Source organism: Scyliorhinus canicula, chromosome 17, assembly GCF_902713615.1.
Source record: "Scyliorhinus canicula chromosome 17, sScyCan1.1, whole genome shotgun sequence".
NCBI classification, from domain to species: domain Eukaryota; kingdom Metazoa; phylum Chordata; class Chondrichthyes; order Carcharhiniformes; family Scyliorhinidae; genus Scyliorhinus; species Scyliorhinus canicula.
The window spans coordinates 116,564,643-116,583,903 of record NC_052162.1 but is presented as its reverse complement, the minus strand read 5'-3'; the positions used below and the strand labels follow the sequence as shown (position 1 = coordinate 116,583,903).

The window sequence follows — 19,261 nt, the reverse complement described above, 5'->3', positions numbered from 1 at the left end:
GGATATAATCTACCTGCATGTTTCTGAGCCTGAGCTCGGTGTATTAGGAGGTTTGACCCTGGTTAGAGTGTCCCCGGAATGTGCAGTAACCCGACGATTGAAGCTGCAGTCTCCGCGTTCTGCTGGCAGCGGGTGAATGGAGAGTTTGGGTAAAATCCTGCTGCTTGCCCCTCTCTCACCACTGTGGAGCCTGGCAAGAAATAATCTCATTCAAAACTTGTGGATGTGTAAATGTCACAAGGCTGCTGAGATGACCTATTGTGCTAATGTTTAACAACAAATCGGAACGAGAAATCTTTGCCTCATAGTTACAGATGAGTACGTTTTAATGTTCTGCCCCGTATGAAACAGGGGAGTTTGTGTTGTTCAGCAAACGTGATAGTTTCACTTCGGAAAAAGATCAACAAAAATTGGGAACTATTCAAATTTTGATCAAAACGTAATTGCGAAAAACAATGTTTTTAACAATTGAAATGAGTTATTACTAATTACTGATAATGTCCGCCGGATGTTGCGTTGTAAGTTTCACAGGAGCCACAGTGAGAAGGTTGGTGGGTTTTGTAAGTTGGAAGTGACACATGAGCAGCTTGTTGGGCTGTTTCGTCTCACTGTTGATTCCATGTTCCTGCAAACAGCAATCGATGTTGTGATTGGCTGAAGATGTCACTCGTGTTCATTCTAAACATGTAATTTCGTATATTTCTAATGAAACTCGGACATGAACATAATAGGTGAATGATATAGTGTCAGGCGGTTTAACTTTTGCTCGTCAGTTTCCCTGGTGGTCTAGTGGTTAGGATTTGGCACTTTCACTGCCACGGCCCGGGTTCGATTCCCGGTCAGGGAATGATGAATTATTGTTGACCACCAAACTGTTCAACGAAGCTGTATCGCAGTTTCACAGAAAAGAGCTCTGCCTAGAATCAGTTAAGTGACATTTGTAGTTTCACGTGAGAGCTGGAAAAATTACAAGTGCAGCAGGTCAACAATAAACACAGAGGTAGGAACAAATGGACAGTGATTGGCTGCAAAGGAAGAGAGATGGTGAAGCAGCCGAAAACTGGGTGGTGTTGAGTCAGCTTTTATTGCCCACACAGACAAAATTATCTCTCAGATCTGGTTCCAAATCTTGGGCGTGATGACAAGAAAACTTCTAACTGAAATTATTCAGTCCATTGAGGTCACAGGAGCTGAATAAAAGAGAGGAAGCTCAAAAGGTAGTGCCACTCATTGAGGAATTGTGGAAGTGTTGCTGGGAGGTTTAGTGAGCTGGATATAATCTACCTGCATGTTTCTGAGCCTGTGCTCGGTGTATTGGGAGGTTTGCCCCTGGTTAGAGTGTCCCCGGAATGGGCAGTAACCCGCTGATTGAAGCTGCAGTCTCCGCATTCTGCTGGCAGCGGGTGAATGGAGAGTTTGGGTAAAATCCTGCTGCTTGCCCCTCTCTCACCCACTGTGGAGCCTGGCAAGAAATAATCTCATTCAAAACTTGTGGAAGTGTAAATGTCACAAGGCTCTGAGATGACATATTGTGCTAATGTTTAACAACAAATCGGAACGATAAAGCTTTGCCTCATATTTAACGATGAGTATGTTTTAATGTTCTGCCCAGTATGAAACAGGGGAGTTAGTGTATGTTCAGCAAACGTGATAGTTTCACTTCGGAGAAAGATCAACAAAAATTGGGAACTATTCAAATTTTGATCAAAACGTAATTGCGAAAAACAATGTTTTTAACAATTGAAATGAGTTCTTACTAATTACTGATAATGTCCGCCGGATGTTGCGTTGTAAGTTTCACAGGAGCCACAGTGAGAAGGTTGGTGGGTTTTGTAAGTTGGAAGTGACACATGAGCAGCTTGTTGGGCTGTTTCGTCTCACTGTCGATTTCATGTTCCTGCAAACAGCAATCGATGTTGTGATTGGCTGAAGATGTCACTTGTGTTCATTCTAAACATGTAATTTTGTATATCTCTAATGAAAAATCGGACATGAAAATAAAAGGTGTATGATATACTGTCAGGCGGTTTAAATATTCTTCATCGGTTTCCCTGGTGGTCTAGTGGTTAGGATTCGGCACTCTCACTGCCGCGGCCTGGGTTCGATTCCCAGTCAGGGAATGATGAATTATTGTTGCCCACCAAACCGTTCAACGAAGCTGAATCACAGTTTTACAGAAAAGTGCTCTGCCGGAAAGAGTTAAGTGACATTTGTCATTTCACGTTACAAGTGCAGCAGGTCAACAATAAACACAGAGGCAGGACGAAATGGACGGTGATTGGCTGAAAACGAAGAGAGATTGTGAAGCAGCAGAATTATGGCTGGTGTTGAGCCAGCTTTTATTGCTCACCCAGACAAAATTATCTCCCAGATCTGGTTCCTAATCTTGGGTGTGATGACAAGAAAACTTCTAACTGAAATTATTCATTGAGGTCACAGGAGCTGAATAAAACAGAAGAAGCTCAAAGGCAGTGCCACTCACTGAGGAATTGTGGAAATGTTGCTGGGAGGTTAAGTGAGCTGGATATAATCTACCTGCATGTTTCTGAGCCTGAGCTCGGTGTATTAGGAGGTTTGACCCTGGTTAGAGTGTCCCCGGAATGTGCAGTAACCCGACGATTGAAGCTGCAGTCTCTGTGTTCTGCTGGAAGCGGGTGAATGGAGAGTTTGGGTAAAATCCTGCTGCTTGCCCCTCTCTCACCACTGTGGAGCCTGGCAAGAAATAATCTCATTCAAAACTTGTGGAAGTGTAAATGTCACAAGGCTGCGAGATGACCTATTGTGCTAATGTTTAACAACAAATCGGAACGAGAAATCTTTGCCTCATAGTTACAGATGAGTACGTTTTAATGTTCTGCCCCGTATGAAACAGGGGAGTTTGTGTTGTTCAGCAAACGTGATAGTTTCACTTCGGAAAAAGATCAACAAAAATTGGGAACTATTCAAATTTTGATCAAAACGTAATTGCGAAAAACAATGTTTTTAACAATTGAAATGAGTTATTACTAATTACTGATAATGTCCGCCGGATGTTGCGTTGTAAGTTTCACAGGAGCCACAGTGAGAAGGTTGGTGGGTTTTGTAAGTTGGAAGTGACACATGAGCAGCTTGTTGGGCTGTTTCGTCTCACTGTTGATTCCATGTTCCTGCAAACAGCAATCGATGTTGTGATTGGCTGAAGATGTCACTCGTGTTCATTCTAAACATGTAATTTCGTATATTTCTAATGAAACTCGGACATGAACATAATAGGTGAATGATATAGTGTCAGGCGGTTTAAGTTTTGCTCGTCAGTTTCCCTGGTGGTCTAGTGGTTAGGATTTGGCACTTTCACTGCCATGTCCCGGGTTCGATTCCCGGTCAGGGAATGATGAATTATTGTTGACTACCAAACTGTTCAACGAAGCTGTATTGCAGTTTCACAGAAAAGAGCTCTGCCAGAATCAGTTAAGTGACATATGTAGTTTCACGTGAGAGCTGGAAAAATTACAAGTGCAGCAGGTCAACAATAAACACAGAGGTAGGAACAAATGGACAGTGATTGGCTGCAAAGGAAGAGAGATGGTGAAGCAGCTGAATATCTGGCTGGTGTTGAGTCAGCTTTTATTGCCCACACAGACAAAATTATCTCTCAGATCTGGTTCCAAATCTTGGGCGTGATGACAAGAAAACTTCTAACTGAAATTATTCAGTCCATTGAGGTCACAGGAGCTGAATAAAAGAGAGGAAGCTCAAAAGTGCCACTGCATTGAGGAATTGTGGAAATGTTGCTGGGAGGTTTAAGTGAGCTGGATATAATCTACCTGCATGTTTCTGAGCCTGAGCTCAGTGTATTAGGAGGTTTGCCCCTGGTTAGAGTGTCCCCGGAATGTGCAGTAACCCGACGATTGAAGCTGCAGTCTCCTGCTTCTGCTGGAAGCGGGTGAATGGAGAGTTTGGGTAAAATCTTGCTGCTTGCCCCTCACTCACCCACTGTGGAGCCTGGCAAGAAATAATCTCATTCAAAACTTGTGGAAGTGTAAATGTCACAGGGCTCTGAGATGACATATTGTGCTAATGTTTAACAACAAATCGGAACGATAAAGCTTTGCCTCATATTTAACGATGAGTATGTTTTAATGTTCTGCCCAGTATGAAACAGGGAGTTGTGTATGTTCAGCAAACGTGATAGTTTCACTTCGGGAAAAGATCAACAAAAATTGGGAACTATTCAAATTTTGATCAAAACGTAATTGCGAAAAACAATGTATTTAACAATTGAAATGAGTTATTACTAATTACTGATAATGTCCGCCGGATGTTGCGTTGTAAGTTTCACAGGAGCCACAGTGAGAAGGTTGGTGGGTTTTGTAAATTGGAAGTGACACATGAGCAGCTTGTTGGGCTGTTTCGTCTCACTGTCGATTTCATGTTCCTGCAAACAGCAATCGATGTTGTGATTGGCTGAAGATGTCACTTGTGTTCATTCTAAACATGTAATTTTGTATATCTCTAATGAAAAATCGGACATGAAAATAAAAGGTGTATGATATACTGTCAGGCGGTTTAAATATTCTTCATCGGTTTCCCTGGTGGTCTAGTGGTTAGGATTCGGCACTCTCACTGCCGCGGCCTGGGTTCGATTCCCAGTTAGGGAATGATGAATTATTGTTGCCCACCAAACCGTTCAACGAAGCTGAATCACAGTTTTACAGAAAAGTGCTCTGCCGGAAAGAGTTAAGTGACATTTGTCATTTCACGTCAGAGCTGGAAACGTTACAAGTGCAGCAGGTCAACAATAAACACAGAGGCAGGACGAAATGGACGGTGATTGGCTGAAAACGAAGAGAGATTGTGAAGCAGCAGAATTATGGCTGGTGTTGAACCAGCTTTTATTGCTCACCCAGACAAAATTATCTCCCAGATCTGGTTCCTAATCTTGGGTGTGATGACAAGAAAACTTCTAACTGAAATTATTCATTGAGGTCACAGGAGCTGAATAAAACAGAAGAAGCTCAAAGGCAGTGCCACTCACTGAGGAATTGTGGAAATGTTGCTGGGAGGTTAAGTGAGCTGGATATAATCTACCTGCATGTTTCTGAGCCTGAGCTCGGTGTATTAGGAGGTTTGACCCTGGTTAGAGTGTCCCCGGAATGTGCAGTAACCCGACGATTGTAGCTGCAGTCTCCACGTTCTGCAGGAAGCGGGTGAATGGAGAGTTTGGGTAAAATCCTGCTGCTTGCCCCTCTCTCACCACTGTGGAGCCTGGCAAGAAATAATCTCATTCAAAACTTGTGGAAGTGTAAATGTCACAAGGCTGCGAGATGACCTATTGTGCTAATGTTTAACAACAAATCGGAACGAGAAATCTTTGCCTCATAGTTACAGATGAGTACGTTTTAATGTTCTGCCCCGTATGAAACAGGGGAGTTTGTGTTGTTCAGCAAACGTGATAGTTTCACTTCGGAAAAGATCAACAAAAATTGGGAACTATTCAAATTTTGATCAAAACGTAATTGCGAAAAACAATGTTTTTAACAATTGAAATGAGTTATTACTAATTACTGATAATGTCCGCCGGATGTTGCGTTGTAAGTTTCACAGGAGCCACAGTGAGAAGGTTGGTGGGTTTTGTAAGTTGGAAGTGACACATGAGCAGCTTGTTGGGCTGTTTCGTCTCACTGTTGATTCCATGTTCCTGCAAACAGCAATCGATGTTGTGATTGGCTGAAGATGTCACTCGTGTTCATTCTAAACATGTAATTTCGTATATTTCTAATGAAACTCGGACATGAACATAATAGGTGAATGATATAGTGTCAGGCGGTTTAACTTTTGCTTGTCAGTTTCCCTGGTGGTCTAGTGGTTAGGATTTGGCACTTTCACTGCCACGGCCCGGGTTCGATTCCCGGTCAGGGAATGATGAATTATTGTTGACCACCAAACTGTTCAACGAAGCTGTATCGCAGTTTCACAGAAAAGAGCTCTGCTAGAATCAGTTAAGTGACATTTGTAGTTTCACGTGAGAGCTGGAAAAATTACAAGTGCAGCAGGTCAACAATAAACACAGAGGTAGGAACAAATGGACAGTGATTGGCTGCAAAGGAAGAGAGATGGTGAAGCAGCGGAAAACTGGGTGGTGTTGAGTCAGCTTTTATTGCCCACACAGACAAAATTATCTCCCAGATCTGGTTCCAAATCTTGGGCGTGATGACAAGAAAACTTCTAACTGAAATTATTCAGCCCATTGAGTTCACAGGAGCTGAATAAAACAGAAGAAGCTCAAAAGGTAGTGCCACTCATTGAGGAATTGTGGAAATGTTGCTGGGAGGTTTAGTGAGCTGGATATAATCTACCTGCATGTTTCTGAGCCTGTGCTCGGTGTATTGGGAGATTTTCTCCTGGTTGGAGTGTCCCCGGGATGGGCAGTAACCAGCAGATTGAAGCTGCAGTCTCCGCATTCTGCTGGCTGCGGGTGAATGGAGAGTTTGGGTAAAGTCCTGCTGCTTGCCCCTCTCTCACCCACTGTGGAGCCTGGCAAGAAATAATCTCATTCAAAACTTGTGGAAGTGTAAATGTCACAAGGCTGTGAGATGACGTATTGTGCTAATGTTTAACAACAAATCGGAACGAGAAAGATTTGCCTCATAGTTACAGATGAGTACGTTTTAATGTTCTGCCCAGTATGAAACAGGGGAGCTTGTGTATGTTCAGCAAACGTGATAGTTTCACTTCGGAAAAAGATCAACAAAAATTGGGAACTATTCAAATTTTGATCAAAACGTAATTGCGAAAAACAATGTATTTAACAATTGAAATGAGTTCTTACTAATTACTGATGAATGTCCGCCGGATGTTGCGTTGTAAGTTTCACAGGAGCCACAGTGAGAAGGTTGGTGGGTTTTGTAATTGGAAGTGACACATGAGCAGCTTGTTGGGCTGTTTCGTCTCACTGTCGATTTCATGTTCCTGCAAACAGCAATCAATGTTGTGATTGGCTGAAGATGTCACTTGTGTTCATTCTAAACATGTAATTTTGTATATTTCTAATGAAAAATCGGACATGAAAATAAAAGGTGTATGATATACTGTCAGGCGGTTTAAATATTCTTCACTGGTTTCCCTGGTGGTCTAGTGGTTAGGATTCGGCACTCTCACTGCCGCGGCCTGGGTTCGATTCCCAGTTAGGGAATGATGAATTATTGTTGCCCACCAAACCGTTCAACGAAGCTGAATCACAGTTTTACAGAAAAGTGCTCTGCCGGAAAGAGTTAAGTGACATTTGTAGTTTCACGTGAGAGCTGGAAAAGTTACAAGTGCAGCAGGTCAACAATAAACACAGAGGTCGGAACAAATGGACAGTGATTGGCTGCAAATGAAGAGAGATTGTGAAGCAGTGAAAATCTGGCTTGTGTTGAGTCAGCTTTTATTGCCCACACAGACAAAATTATCTCCCAGATCTGGTTCCAAATCTTGGGCGTGATGACAAGAAAACTTCTAACTGAAATTATTCAGTCCATTGAGGTCACAGGAGCTGAATAAAAGAGAGGAAGCTCAAAAGGTAGTGCCACTCATTGAGGAATTGTGGAAATGTTGCTGGGAGGTTTAGTGAGCTGGATATAATCTACCTGCATGTTTCTGAGCCTGTGCTTGGTGTATTGGGAGGTTTACCCCTGTTTCGAGTGTTCCCGGAATGTGCAGTAACCCGCTGATTGAAGCTGCAGTCTCTGTGTTCTGCTGGAAGCGGGTGAATGGAGAGTTTGGGTAAAATCCTGCTGCTTGCCCCTCTCTCACCCACTGTGGAGCCTGGCAAGAAATAATCTCATTCAAAACTTGTGGAAGTGTAAATGTCACAAGGCTGTGAGATGACATATTGTGCTAATGTTTAACAACAAATCGGAACGATAAAGCTTTGCCTCATATTTAACGATGAGTATGTTTTAATGTTCTGCCCCGTATGAAACAGGGGAGTTTGTGTATGTTCAGCAAACGTGATAGTTTCACTTTGTAGAAAGATCAACAAAAATTGGGAACTATTCAAATTTTGATCAAAACGTAATTGCGAAAAACAATGTTTTTAACAATTGAAATGAGTTATTACTAATTACTGATAATGTCCGCCGGATGTTGCGTTGTAAGTTTCACAGGAGCCACAGTGAGAAGGTTGGTGGGTTTTGTAAGTTGGAAGTGACACATGAGCAGCTTGTTGGGCTGTTTCGTCTCACTGTCGATTTCATGTTCGAGCAAACGACAATCGGTGTTGTGATTGGCTGAAGATGTCACTCGTGTTCATTCTAAACATGTAATTTTGTATATTTCTAATGAAACTCGGACATGAACATAATAGGTGAATGATATAGTGTCAATCGGTTTAACTTTTGCTCATCAGTTTCCCTGGTGGTCTAGTGGTTAGGATTTGGCGCTTTCACCGCCACGGCCTGGGTTCGATTCCCGGTCAGGGAATGATGAATTATTGTTGACCACCAAACTGTTCAACGAAGCTGTATCGCAGTTTCACAGAAAAGAGCTCTGCTAGAATCAGTTAAGTGACATTTGTAGTTTCACGTGAGAGCTGGAAAAATTACAAGTGCAGCAGGTCAACAATAAACACAGAGGTAGGAACAAATGGACAGTGATTGGCTGCAAAGGAAGAGAGATGGTGAAGCAGTGAAAACCTGGCTGGTGTTGAGCCAGCTTTTATTGCCCACACAGACAAAATTATCTCCCAGATCTGGTTCCAAATCTTGGGCGTGATGACAAGAAAACTTCTAACTGAAATTATTCAGTCCATTGAGGTCACAGGAGCTGAATAAAACAGAGGAAGTTCAAAAGGTAGTGCCACTCATTGAGGAATTGTGGAAATGTTGCTGGGAGGTTAAGTGAGCTGAATATAATCTACCTGCATGTTTCTGAGCCTGTGCTCGGTGTATTGGGAGGTTTGCTCCTGGATGGAGTGTCCCCGGGATGGGCAGTAACCCGCTGATTGAAGCTGCAGTCTCCGCATTCTGCTGGCAGCGGGTGAATGTAGAGTTTGGGTAAAATCCTGCTGCTTGCCCCTCTCTCACCCACTGTGGAGCCTGGGAAGAAATAATCTCATTCTAAACTTGTGGAAGTGTAAATGTCACAAGGCTGTGAGATGACGTATTGTGCTAATGTTTAACAACAAATCGGAACGAGAAAGCTTTGCCTCATAGTTACAGATGAGTACGTTTTGATGTTCCTGCCCAGTATGAAACAGGGGAGTTTGTGTATGTTCAGCAAACGTGATAGTTTCACTTCGCAAAAAGATCAACAAAAATTGGAAACTATTCAAATTTTGATCAAAATTTTAATTCCGAAGAAGATTAACTATCAATGTTTTTACAAATTGAAGTGAGTCATTTTCAATGACTGATGAATGTGATCCTTGTGTTGTACATTTCACAGGAGGCACAGTGATCAGGTTGGTGGGTTTTGAAATTTTAAATTACACAGGAGCAGCTTTTGGGACTATTTCACCTCACTGTCCATTTCATGTTCCAGCGGACAGCAATCAATGTTGTGATTGGCTGAAGATGTCCCTTGTGTTCCATCTGAACATGTCATCTTGTGCATCGGTAATTAAAGTTTTGAAATGACAATTAAAGAAGAATGATGTACTGTCAGCCGGGATAAAACAATGGCAGTCAGTAAATGTTGTACTTTTGAAACCTCTGATGCATTCGACCAGTTTACTTACTCAAAAGTTTTACTCAGGTGCCTTTATTTGGGAGATGAACAAAGGACAAAACAGCTTCACAGTTAAACACAATTTTACTCACAATTCTATTGCACAAGAAAATCCGACACAGTCTCAGCTGAGCTTTGGGTTTTACCCGCCCTTAGAAAAGAGGCTGGCGGGCTTTGCTCACTCACTGTGGATGTCTTCTCTGGGTTCGAAACCCAGGGAGCTCTTTGGTTGCAGATTCCAGCATCCGTAGTAATTTGATTTTTTCCTTTCTTCTTGCGATGGTTGTGCCTGGGGATCTCCCAGGATATCGCTGAAGGGAGCACGGTAGCATTGTGGTTAGCACAGTTGCTCACAGCTCCAGGATCCCAGGTTCGATTCCCGTCTTGGTTCACTGTCTGTGCGGAGTCTGCACATTAACCCCGTCTCTGCGTGGGGTAACTCCCACAGTCCAAAGATGTGCAGGCTGGATGGATTGGCCCTGTTAAATTGTCCTTCGTGTCCAAAAAGGTTCAGTGGGGTTACTGGGTTGCAGTTATAGGGTGGAGATGTGGGCGTAAGTAGGGTGCTCTTTCCAAGGACCGGTGCAGACTTGATGGGCCGAATGGCATCCTTCTGCACTGTAAATTCTATGATTCTAATATCTGTTTGATGCTGATTTTTTTTACTGAGAAGCATGGATTGAATCATATGTATATGCTGGCCACAAGCCACTCTCCCAGCCAGACCCCAACTTGTTAATGGGAAAGGCAGGATATTCCTGTATATCCACGGTGATTCAATCAAGACCCATTGACAGGGCAGCATGATGGCGCAATGGGTTAGTATTGCAGCCTCGAGGTGCCAGGTTCGATCCCGGCTCTGGGTCACTGTCTGTGTGGAGTTTGCACATTTTCCCCGTGTTTGCGTGGGTTTCGCCCCCACAACCCAAAGATGTGCAGGGTAGGTGGATTGGCCACGCTAAATTGCCCCTCAATTAGAAAAAATGAATTGGGTACTCTAAATTTACAAAAAAAAAATCTGAATCTCCCCTTGTGTGACTCTCTCATTAAGGAGTCTGATGGCTTATTTTGTCTGTTCTTCCTCCTGCTGCAAAGTTGATCACCTGAGTCTGGACATTTGTTACATATTCATCGTCTTTGGAGTGGGTAATCACAAAGTCCATGTAACAGTAACAGGTCTGTGCCTTGACTTGGGTGCTTTTGCAGATGGTCAGTATCGATTCCAGCCAGGGTTTCATGAGATAGTTTCTGTTCCTGGCCTATGTGTATCTTCTCAGCCTGTTTTCAGTCCCACAATAAAATAACCCCAGAATCTAGGGTACGCAGGCGAGGTGAAAGGAGCACTTTAGGGGACATCGGAGGATTATTTGGTTGTGCAAACTCGGTCCTGAACTCGGTGCAGCTGGCGGAGACAAACAGTTATGCCTCCTGGGTAGCCGCGGAAGTCGGAAAAGGGCTACAATATGGGGTATATGGGACGCACTGGCTTCCATAAATTTACAGGGAGAAGAGCTTCTGTGAGTCCTGGACGAGGTATCTATGGGTATAATTAACACCATTCAAGCACAAGCAAAGGGAAGGGCCTGTGACACTCTTGCAGGAGATTCAATTGACTGTATCCGGGGTGACATAGAGGATTTTAGGTTCGGGCCAATCCCACGGCACTTATTCACCCCCCTATACAAAATAAACCTCCTTCACAACCACAGGGACAGGAACAAACTGGTGGTTACCAGGCCAGGGGGTGGACCCACTGAGGGAGGGATAAAGTTTAATCTAGCAGTCCCCCAGGAAAACCCATCCAAGGGAACCTTTAAGGACAGCTCTAGGTTTGAGTCATTGGGAACCGTGCAGGAGGGTTGGGTTTACCGGACCGGATCTAGAAGATACCGAGCCCATCATAATGACCTGCCACATATGAGCACCGCAGAATGCTGTTCCGATTCAGCACATTACATAGTGTGTACCTGTCGGACTCTCGAACCCTTGTCAATCCACAGCAACGTTATGGTCAATGTTATGCCACTGAAAGAAGCTTTTAAGCCCATACAGGTCGGTCCCACACAGCCGGAGGTGGGGATAATCGCGGGAGGCCTCCTATGTGGTAGCAGCCACAGATTCTGCCTGCAGGTAACGGACTCTTTAACACTGAGGGAATTTCATCTCCCCCGACGTACATCAGGCTACCTATTTGGGGCCTGGTGGGATGACTCACTTTACATGTACAAGACACCAGGCAGCACAGTCCGATAGGCTATGCACGGAGCAACAAAGCTCGCTCAGGAGAATGTCAGGGCAGTCGACAAATCAGATAAGGAAAGGAAAGATCCAGGTGGGCTCAGCTATCCAGACCGTTATTCAGGTGGGACTCTCCGGAACACAACATTGGTGGGACATATATGTTCCCGGGGCTGCAGGCAACTGACTTACAGATGGGTGGGAGGTAATCCGAATAGGAATGACTATTGGTGCAGGCATAATGCTGGTATGGGTAACGGTTATGTGCTGCCTACAGCGTAAGTGGAGAAAACCTTAGACTGTCCTCCAGCAAATCCCACTAGTCGCCCACAGGGAGCGGTGTTATGGACCAGCATTTAGAGAACCCCAAAGTGTATCATGGAGTTCACTTGACCCACAACTTGTAACAGAGAGTGTGGTTATGGGGAGCACTAGGGCCCACTTTACAGGTGTGGCGCAACAGAGAACTAAGAGTATTTTTAAACAATAACAATGTTTATTCTATGAATCCCATTAACATTTTTAAACACAGACAATAAACATCTTAGCAACCATCAACTAAAATACTCCCCCCAAAGAATACAGTACTCTATAAGTAATCCTTAATCTTTCCTTACAACACCCAGAAGACAAAAGGCGCTTTTTAAAACAGAGATCAGATTTAAATTCACTGCTGAGAGCAGTTATCACTTTGAAATCCTCAAATGATCTGGAGACAATCTTTGAATTGCAGAGAGAAATCCTTATCCAGCTGTTTGCTTTTCCCGCGGCTATCCAGCTCTCAAAGCAAAACTAAAATACACTAGCTGCCTGCTCAAAAATAAAAGTGTAAGACAGACAGCCCAGCTCCACCCACACTCTGACATCACTGCAGCTATCTGACAAACACCCATTTCATAAAGGTACACCTACTACAGCTATTCGATAAACACCCATTTTTTACTCGCACATGACATATGTAAAGGTCTCCATTTTCTCATCAAGACTTCATTTTTACAGTAATAACACTCCAGTATGCACTCAGATTCCTCTTCTGTGTAAGCTTTCTGATACATCCGTTTTATTTCTATATCTTTCTGTTGTAACTCCGCCAATTTTCCTGAACTAAAAATATCCGCCTCATCCTCCACTTTACTTGTTCTTTTCCAATAATCTGATCAAAAACGTGTCTGATAATTTAACTTCAACTTCATCTTCACTCTGATTTCTCCTCTTGTCTTAACCTGTGACTTTATGACCTTGTTACTACATAATCTGGAAAAATCCCAGGATATTCTTCCTTCAACACTTCAGTTGTCTGATTTTCCACTGGCTTATCAACCACAGTAGACGTCACTCCCACATGTGATCCAGCTATATCATTACCCAAGATAAACTGTATTCCTGGACAAAATAGTTTCTCTATTACTCCTACTACCACTTCACTACTCTTCACTGGACTTTGCAACCTTACCTTATATAATGGAACACTACTCTTCTCACCCTGAATTCCACATATTACCATCTCTACTGGCAATATTTTTCCTAAACTACATAATTCCTCATCCCTTACCATTAAAGATTGACTAGCCCTCGTAACTCTTAAAATTGTGACTTCTTTACCTGCTCCTTCTCATACATATGAGTAAACTTCACCCACACAAGTAAATTCTTTAAAGAGATCTGGCACCTTCTTATCAATCACCTCTTGATCAGGCTGTACAATCTTTTGTACCTCCTTCACTTCACTTGGGCTTTCTTTCACCACTTTAACAAACCCCACTGTCTTCTCCTGTTTTACCACATCAGCCTTCCCAGTGCTTTTCTTTAACCACCAGCACTGTGACTTTACATGGCCTAGTTTATTACAGTGAAAACATTTGAAACTTTTCATTTCTCTTCCACCCTCCTGGATTTCTTTTTAAATCTGAGGTGCACTCTCCTTATTATCTCCTATCAGATCTCCTTTACCTCTAACACTTGAGTATTTCTCTTTTCCCCAGTTTCTATCCCTCACCGGCTGAAACTGATGTCGGAAACCAAGCTTTGATTTATGAACTGATCCATAATCATCTGCCATTTCTGCTGCTAACCTCGCAGTTTTAACCCTCTGCTCTTCCACATGAGTTCTCACTACATCAGGAATTGAATTTTTAAACTTCTCCAAAAGTCTAATTTCTCTGAGAGCTTCATACGTTTGGTCTATTTTCAAAGCCCTTAGCCACCTATCAAAGTTACTCTGTTTGATCCTTTCAAACTCCATGTGTGTTTGACCAGGTTCTTTCCTTAAATTTCTAAACCTTTGTCTGTCGGCTTCAGGCACTAGTTCATACGCACCGGAGATGGATTTTTTCACCTCCTCATACCTCCCAGATACCGCCTCCGGTAGTGATGCAAACACTTCACTAGCTCTACCTACCACACTAGCCCTACCTACCAGCTTTGTTCGAATCAGTAATGCCCACATGATCGGTAGCCATTGAATTTGTTCAGCCACCTTCTCACATGAAATGAAAAAGGCTTCGACCTCCTTCTCATCAAACCGTGGCAATGCTTGGACGTATTTAAATAGATCCCCACCAAGCCTTCGACTATGACGCTCTTTCTCTTTGTCCTCATCACTATCCTCCAACTACATTTCCCTTTACATCCTCCAGATTTAACTGACTGTCATGTTTCATGGCCTTTTTCTAAGTTCAAACTCTCTCTCTTTTTCCCTTTCCTCTCTCTCTTTGTTTTTCCATGATCTGTATCTCCTTTTCTCTTTATTTTTCTCTCATTGCGTATTCAAGCGGCTTTAATTCTTTTTCATGTTCAAGTTGCCTGATTTGCACTGAATTTTTGTCATTTCTAATGAGTCAGACGGTATCTCAGGCAATTTCAGTACCTTTTCTTTTTGTATTCTGTCAGGTAATGTTAACTGCAATGTTTTTGGCAAATCTAAAAGCCTGTTTTTAGTCTCTGTTCGTAAGATACTGCGTGTGACGGTCTCCCCCCCCCCCCCCCCCAAAATTTCAGAACCTCTGAAAGAGCCATTGTGCACAACACACTCCTACTTAAACTGGTATACCACACCTGAAAAGCAACCACAATATGCTCACCCCTCACTGTCTTTAAGTTCACAAAGTCAACCCAATAGATAGACTTTTATCACCCTCGAGCTCCCAATTTGTTATGGGCCAGGGTTTAGAGAACCCCAAAGTGTATCATGGAGTTCACCTGACCCACAACTTTTAATAGAGTGTAATGGGGAGTACTAGGGCCCACTTTACAGGTGTGGTGCAACAGAGAACTAAGAGTATTTTTAAACAAAAACAATGTTTATTCTATGAATCCCATTAACATTTTTAAACACACACAATAAACATCTTAGCAACCATCAACTAAAATACTCACCCCAAAGAATACTGTACTCTATAAGTAACCCTTAATCTTTCCTTACAACATCCATAAGACAAAAGACCCTTTTTAACACAGAGATCAGATTTATATTCACTACTGAGAGCAGTTATCACTTTGAAATCCACAAATGATCTGGAGACAGTCTTTAGGTTGCAGAGATCGGCCTTATACAGATGTTTGCTTTTCCTGCGGCTATCCGGCTCTCAAAATGAAACTAAAATATACTGTAGCTGCCTGCTCAAAAATGAAAGTGTAAGACAGACAGCCCAGCTCCACCCACACTCTGACATCACTGCAGCTATCTGACAAACACCCATTTCATAAAGGTACACCTACTACAGCTAATTAATAAACACCTATTTCTTAAAGGTACTCGCATATGACAGCGGGAAGGGAAAAGGTTAATGGCTGTTACTCACAGCGGGTGGTTGAGGACACTTTCCGTGATCTGGAGGCCAGGCCACCCGAAGGATCCAGCACCGTGTCTTCAATTATGATCGAGGAAGGAGAGCTTCCATGAGGATAGGCAACAATGTCCACAAGGTATAGTTTATTACACAAGCGGGGTGCACCACAACAGATATCGGTTCATGGCGATCTTGCGTCTATTTTTTATCCAGGGTGGCTTGTGGGAAAATATCGGGGCCCATGTACAAACGCACAAAGGCAAGTCATAACTCACTAGAAAATAGGGACAGGTTAATTCAGACATCCAGGCAGGCAGCAATCAACACATGCCATCTACACCCACAATGGCAAAAGTCTGAAAAACCCATTTGATAGAGAAATACAGCACAGAACAGGCCCTTCGGCCCACGATGTTGCGCCGAACTTTTGTCCTAGGTTAATCATAGAATTTTGGACAATTTGTCATGGCCAATCCACCCAACCTGCACATCTTTGGACTGTGGGAGGAAACCGGAGTACGCAGTCACGGGGAGGATGTGCAGACTCCACACAGACAGTGACCCAAGTCGAAATCGAACTTGGGACCCTGGAGCTGTGAAGCAATTGTGCTATCCACAATGCTACCGTGCTGCCCTTAAGAAGTTAACCTACACTCCCTTATTCTACCCTAATCCAAGTACCTATCCAATAGCCGCTTGAAGGTCCATAAATTTTCCGACTCAACTACTACCACAGGCAGTGCATTCCATGCCCCCACTACTCTCTGGGTAAAGAACCTACCTCTGACATCCCCTCTATATCTTCCACCATTTATCTTAAATTTATGTCCCCTTGTAATGGTGTGTTCCACCCGGGGAAAAAGTCTCTGACTGTCTACTCTATCTATTCCCCTGATCATCTTATAAACCTCTATCAAGTCGCCCCTCATCCTTCTCCGTTCTAATGAGAAAAGGCCTAGCACCCTCAATCTTTCCTCGTATGACCTACTCTCCATTCCAGGCAACATCCTGGTAAATCTCCTTTGCACCTTTTCCAAAGCTTCCACATCCTTCCTAAAATGAGGTGACCAGAACTGCACACAGTACTCCAAATGTGGCCTGACCAAGGTTTTGTACAGCTGCATCATCACCTCACGGCTCTTAAATTCAATCCCTCTGCTAATGAACGCTAGCACACCATAGGCCTTCTTCACAGCTCTATCCACTTGAGTGGCAACTTTCAAAGAACAATGAACATAGACCCCAAGATCTCTCTGCTCCTCCACATTGCCAAGAACCCTACCATTAACTCTGTATTCCGCATTCAGATTTGTCCTTCCAAAATGGACAACCTCACACTTGTCAGGGTTAAACTCCATCTGCCACTTCTCAGCCCAGCTCTGCATTCTATCTATGTCTCTTTGAAGCCGACAACAGCCCTCCTCACTATCCACAACTCCACCAATCTTCGTATCATCTGCAAATTTACTGACCCACCCTTCAACTCCCTCATCCAAGTCGTTAATGAAAATCACAAACAGCAGAGGACCCAGAACTGATCCCTGCGGTACGCCACTGATAACTGGGCTCCAGGCTGAATATTTGCCATCCACCACAACTCTCTGTCTTCTATCGGTTAGCCAGTTTGTTATCCAACTGGCCAAATTTCCCACTATCCCATGCCTCCTTACTTTCTGCATAAGCCTACCATGGGGAACCTTATCAAATGCCTTACTAAAATCCATGTACACTACATCCACTGCTTTACCTTCATCCACATGCTTGGTCACCTCCTCAAAGAATTCAATAAGACTTGTAAGGCAAGACCTACCCCTCACAAATCCGTGCTGACTATCCCTAATCAAGCAATGCCTTTCCAGATGCTCAGAAATCCTATCCCTCAGTACCCTTTCCATTACTTTGCCTACCACCGAAGTAAGACTAACTGGCCTGTAATTCCCAGGGTTATCCCTATTCCCTTTTTTGAACAGGGGCACGACATTCGCCACTCTCCAATCCTCTGGTACCACCCCTGTTGACAGCGAGGACGAAAAGATCATTGCCAACGGCTCTGCAATTTCATTTCTTGCTTCCCATAGAATCCTTGGATATATCCCGTCAGGCCCGGGGGACTTGTCTATCCTCAAGTTTTTCAAAACGCGCAACACATCTTCCTTCCTGACAAGTATCTCCTCAAGCTTATCAGTCTGCTTCACGCTGTCCTCTCCAACAATATGGCCCCTCTCATTTGTAAATACTGAAGAAAAATACTTGTTCAAGACCTCTCCTATCTCTTCAGACTCAATACACAATCTCCCGCTACTGTCCTTAATCGGACCTACTCTCACTCTAGTCATTCTCATATTTCTCACGTATGTGTAAAAGGCCTTGGGGTTTTCCTTGATCCTACCCGCCAAAGATTTTTCATGCCCTCTCTTAGCTCTCCTAATCCCTTTCTTCAGTTCCCTCCTGGCTATCTTGTATCCCTCCAGCGCACTGTCTGAACCTTGTTTCTTCAGCCTTACATAAGTCTCCTTCTTCCTCTTAACAAGACATTCAACCTCTCTTGTCAACCATGGTTCCCTCACTCGACCATCTCTTCCCTGCCTGACAGGGACATACATATCAAAGACACGCAGTACCTGATCCTTGAACAAGTTCCACATTTCACTTGTGTCCTTCCCTGACAGCCTATGTTCCCAACTTCTGCACTTCAATTCTTGTCTGACAGCATTGTATTTACCCTTCCCCCAATTATAAACCTTGCCCTGTTGCTCGCACCTATCCCTCTCCATTACTAAAGTGAAAGTCACAGAATTGTGGTCACTACCTCCAAAATGCTCCCCCACTAACAAATCTATCACCTGCCCTGGTTCATTACCAAGTACTAAATCCAATATGGCCTCCCCTCTGGTCGGACAATCTACATACTGTGTTAGAAAAGCTTCCTGGACACACTGCACAAACACTACCCCATCCAAACTATTTGATCTAAAGAGTTTCCACTCAATGTTTGGGAAGTTGAAGTCGCCCATGACTACTACCCTGTGACTTCTGCACCTTTCAAGAATCTGTTTCCCAATCTATTCCTCCACATCTCTGCTGCTATTGGGGGGCCTATAGAACACTCCCAACAAGGTGACTGCTCCTTTCCTATTTCTAACTTCAACCCATATTACCTCAGTAGGCAGATCCCCCTCGAACTGCCTTTCTGCAGCTGTTATACTATCTCTAATTAACAATGCCACCCCCCCACCTCTTTTACCACCCTCCCTAATCTTGTTGACACATCTATAACCAGGGACCTCCAACAACCATTTCTGGCCCTCTTCTATCCAAGTTTCCATGATGGCCACCACATCGTAGTCCCAAGTACCGATCCATGCCTTAAGTTCACCCACCTTATTCCTGATGCTTCTTGCATTAAAGTATACACACTTCAACCCATCTCCTTGCCTGCAAGTACTCTCCTTTGTCAGTGTTACCTTCCCCATTGCATCACTACGTGCTTTGGCGTCCTGACTATCGTCTACCTTAGTTGCTGGACTACAGATCCGGTTCCCATTCCC

The 19,261-nt window shown here is 43.5% G+C and overlaps 1 protein-coding gene and 7 non-coding genes across 9 annotated transcripts in view; 7 read left to right on the top strand and 1 right to left on the bottom strand.

Moving 5' to 3' along the window:
• Positions 1–19,261, bottom strand: part of LOC119951358 (zinc finger protein 229-like) — a 394,086-nt gene that overhangs the window by 367,763 nt on the left and 7,062 nt on the right. The gene's annotated exons all lie outside the window — the stretch shown is intronic.
• On the top strand, positions 776–847 carry trnae-uuc. Its single transcript has one exon. It is a non-coding gene; the product is annotated as a tRNA-Glu (tRNA).
• trnae-cuc lies at positions 2,049–2,120 on the top strand. The gene has a single exon. It is a non-coding gene; the product is annotated as a tRNA-Glu (tRNA).
• On the top strand, positions 3,297–3,368 carry trnae-uuc. Its single transcript has one exon. It is a non-coding gene; the product is annotated as a tRNA-Glu (tRNA).
• Positions 4,566–4,637, top strand: trnae-cuc. Its single transcript has one exon. It is a non-coding gene; the product is annotated as a tRNA-Glu (tRNA).
• trnae-uuc lies at positions 5,828–5,899 on the top strand. The gene has a single exon. It is a non-coding gene; the product is annotated as a tRNA-Glu (tRNA).
• Positions 7,100–7,171, top strand: trnae-cuc. The gene has a single exon. It is a non-coding gene; the product is annotated as a tRNA-Glu (tRNA).
• Positions 8,371–8,442, top strand: trnae-uuc. The gene has a single exon. It is a non-coding gene; the product is annotated as a tRNA-Glu (tRNA).